Here is a 4189-nt window from a genome sequence, read left to right on the forward strand (position 1 = left end):
AGGCTCCTTGTGGACTCACAGCATTACTGTTCCAAAAGATGCCACCAGGTGTCTTGTTTGCTTGTTTTTTTGTTTCGTTTGTTTAATCGCCAAGTTGTGTCCAACCCATCATGACCCCATGGACAACATTCCTCCAGGCCTTCCTGTCCTCCACCATCCCCCAGAGTCCACTTAAACTCACGTCGACTGCTTCCATGACCCCATCCAGCCACCTCATCTGCTGCCCCCTTCTTCTTTCGCCGTCAATTGTTCCCAGCATCAGGCTCTTCTCCGGGGAGTCCTTCCTTCTCATTAGGTGGCCAAAGTATTTGAGTTTCATCTTCAGCATCCGGCCTTCTAAAGAGCAGTCAGGGTTGATCTCCTCTAGGACTGACCGGTTGGATCGCCTTGCGGTCCAAGGGACTCGCAGGCGTCTCCTCCAGCACCACAATTCAAAGGCCTCAATCCTTCGGCGCTCAGCCCTCCTTATGGTCCAGCTTTCACAGCCATACATTGCAACTGGGAAAACCATCGCCTTGACTTTTGTCATACAGTAAACTTTTGTTTGCTTAATGCGTGCATTACATTGAGTAGTTAATATAAAATTTCTTCATGACTAGACTGCTCTTTCACTGGCACTCTCTGGGTGGTGCCTGGAATTTCCCGCAGGACCAAAGGGCAGGTTTGCGTGATACGCGACCATGTTGGGGTTTCCTGAAGCACCAGGCAGTGGCCATCTGGCCCTCTTCCTTCCCTGCTTCCTTCCCTCTTGCTCCTCCAGGTGGTCTGTCAAAGGACAGGCTCCTCGTTCAGACAGCCATGACCGTGAGCAGAGCTGGATTTGCCCAGATGCCAAGCAGTCTCTACTGCAGTAGAGAAGAAGACAGGAGAGCGGATCAGGCACTCTTGCCTCCTGCTCCAGAGGAGACCTGTAGCGAGGAACAGGATGGGGCTGGGCCAGACGAGGATGCTCCCTTCTCGGCAAGTCTGGGAAGCGCTGAGCAACCCCGCTTAGCCCAGTTTCTCCCTTCCCCGTCCTTCCTTGAATGGCTTTCTCTGGAGCAGGAGCAACGAAGGGGCACCCGCTTGTCAAAGTCGCGCTGGCAGGAGCGTGGGGACGATGGCATTTGCCCTCTTCTCCTAGAAGTAGCTCCTCTCCGCCAATTCTCCTCCCTCCCGCTTGCATGTGAGAAGTCAGCAGCGGGAAGCTCTCTGGACCAGGAGGAGCCAGGACACCCGAACAGGTGCCTCATCAGGCCAGCTGCTTGGCAAAAGCCGCAGCCTCCACCCTGGCCAAGCAGCTCTCTTGTTCCGGCCTTTTCCCGTGATGGGTTGCGATGTTTCCCCCTCGCCCACGATTCTAGAACTCAAGGGGTCACCTCATGAGACGGATTGGTTGGAGAGCCGGGGCAGATCAAAGGCAGTGCTTCTTCACCCAGCGCATCGTCAAGCTGTGGCATTCACCACCACAAGACTTAGTGATGGCCACTGATTTAGGGGAGCAGAGAAATTCCAGGGGAAGGCGCTCAGTCCCTATCGATAGTCCTGCTGGCCATGCGGTGCCTCCAGGGCCAGAAGCAATGCCCAGCAATTGCCGGGGAACATCTCCTGCTGGTGGGTTTTTCGGGGGGCAGAATGAGGGGCTAGACTGAGCCTTGAGCTGATCTATCCACACATCTGCTGTGATTGCCTCCTTGGGTCTTTTTCAGTCCCTGTTCCAACGCTGGCTGTTCGGTAACTTGATCGCTTTTTTTAGGTTCCACTGGCACAGTATGGGGGCTGGCGGCCTCCCTTTGGAGATCTCATGCTGGCCAGGCTAACCCAGATGAACAAGTTTCTCCCAGTGCAGCCACCTCTTGGCACAGCCCATTTCCTTCTTGCGTTTGGCAAGCACGGTCATAGGTCGGATTTGACAAAGGCTTCTCTGATGGACGCCAGTCCAAAGAGTTGGCCTCTCTCTCTGTCACTTCCTCCGCTGCCCGTTCCTGCTTTCTGCAAAAAGCAACAATAGCTGGGGCCATTTGCTAGTTCTAAGGCACGGTAGATTGTAGGATGCTTCCTTATGGGAAGCTACTCTCAACATCCTAAGAAAGTTACAGCTTCTTTCATGATGACCCCACAGCATGGTTTCTATTTTTTCACGGGGAAAAAAATATTTTTTCGTATGTCCTAATGCAATGATAGAAGGAAGCATATGTTGATGGAATACCGTATCATGCCTTGATTCCCTGCTGGTACCCAGAGCCAGCAGTAAGATTTTGGCTTGGTAATACTTTGGATTATCTGGCCAAAGCACCTCTAAGAAGTGTTCTTTTGAGGGGAATTCAGTTGTTTGCTTGTTTAAGGGGCAAAGGATACACCGTGCATGTACAGACCGTGTCATCTGAGCTGGTGTTGTGGTTTTTAAAAAACGGATCCTAACAAAAAATTCAATTTTAGTTTGTAGGCAGCTGTTTAAAAATGCATAAAACTGTTCCCAGTGATAGACTCCATGTTAGTTTCCAGCTATGCGAAAAAAGGGAAAAGAAGCAAAATATTTTGTGGCATCCTAGAAACTGATTCAATGAGGACTATGTGAGTTTAGTGTTTCAAGACATTCTGAGCTAGAACGGCACCAAACCTGGAGCCTAACCTAACTATGAAGCATCGGCTTGAAAATCTCTCAGGTTCTTCCTCCTGGGCTGGCGATGGCCAGAGCGGTAAATTTCTTCTCGGGGGAGCTGGTGAAAAGCAGCAACAGTTCAGCTCAGTGGGGGCAGCTCAGTGGGGGCCAGAGCCAGCAGGCAAGCAATTTTGGCAGGATGCTTTTCATGCTATATTTATAATGCCAAAGGAGGCTCATGGAAACTTGGCCCGTCGTGGGAAAAGAGTGTGTTGGGAACAGCACTTTCTGCTCCATTATCTCGCTTAGTGGCTTGGTCCTTCCTTGCCATAGGCCGCTGCTGGTCGCTGCGTTCTCTCCTGCTTATTCCTATCTCACTAACCCTCTGTTTGGACACCGTGGTGCCTTTAGGCAGGCAGCACGGGTGGAAGAAGGTTCCTGCCCTGCTATCTTGCAAAAAATAGGAGGAGAGTGATGCCAACCCAACAGACCTGTCGGTCTACCCAGTCCAGGGTTTTGCACGCACATTTTCCCCTTGGTGCTGTCGAATATTCCCAGCGGCGAAAAGCAGTGTACAAACGCAGTGCAGGTGTGTGGTGCCCCGCCTATGGAATGCGCTCCCCAGAGAGGTCCGCCTGGCGCCATCCTTATTTGTTTTTCGGCACCAGGCTAAGACCTTTTCATTGAAACAATATTGTAATAACTTTTAATATCAGCTATAGGTTTTAATTCGCAGCCAGGGTGAATCTGGATGTTATTTGTATTGTGTTTTTATTTTATGGAAGCCGTCCTGAGGCTATGCGATGAGACGGCATACAAAAATTCTAAATAACAAATATGTGGGGTGGTTGAGTCTGTAGCTTGCTGGCTGAGCATGGAGATGACCCTGCTTCATACCCAAACATCAGAAAAGAGGAGCTGGTCAGAGGGACTCCAATTCCTTGCAAAATAAGCCCTTTGAAGGTGGAGGAATCCTGCCCCCTCGGACTGACCGTTCGTGTAGAGCTGAAGTGGCACACAAGAAGTGCTCCGCTTCAAAAGGCACTTCGGCTGCAGATGCGCTAGGCCCTAGATTCTAGGGAGCCTCGGTTAACTCACAGTCTCAGCCCCCTGACCTGCCAGGTCCGCATTACGTTGGCCTACCTTTCAGGGTTGTTGAGGGACTTCAAGATATAATGCCCATGGGGTGTTTTGAATGTGCGCGGCCTGAATCTATCTGCTTGTTGATGTTGGCATCAGTCAAGGCTTTGCAGGACCGCAGCCCACGAGTGTTCTTAAAAGCTAAACATTATTCTCAGAGAGGATTCGTTTTATATAAAAATGCAAGACATTGGGCTCCTCCTGCACTGAAAGAGGCTGGGAATCAAAGGTCAGGAGGCTGCATTTTAACGAGTCTGCACCCTTCTTTCGCCACACGTATCACAACACTACGGTGCTGAAAACAGTGTGATTATGCACAGGGCCTTCCTACGCTTTATTGACATGAGTCACTCCTTGGCAGCAGCTGAGCCGTGCGCGGCACCCACCCTGCCTGTCCTTGCGCACGCAAACAAGCCCACATGGGACGGGGCCGAAAGTGGGTCACACGCACAACAGCTCCCCAGAGCG

This window comes from Varanus komodoensis, unplaced genomic scaffold (genome assembly GCF_004798865.1).
Source record: "Varanus komodoensis strain SLA01 unplaced genomic scaffold, ASM479886v1 scaffold1, whole genome shotgun sequence".
NCBI classification, from domain to species: Eukaryota; Metazoa; Chordata; class Lepidosauria; order Squamata; family Varanidae; genus Varanus; species Varanus komodoensis.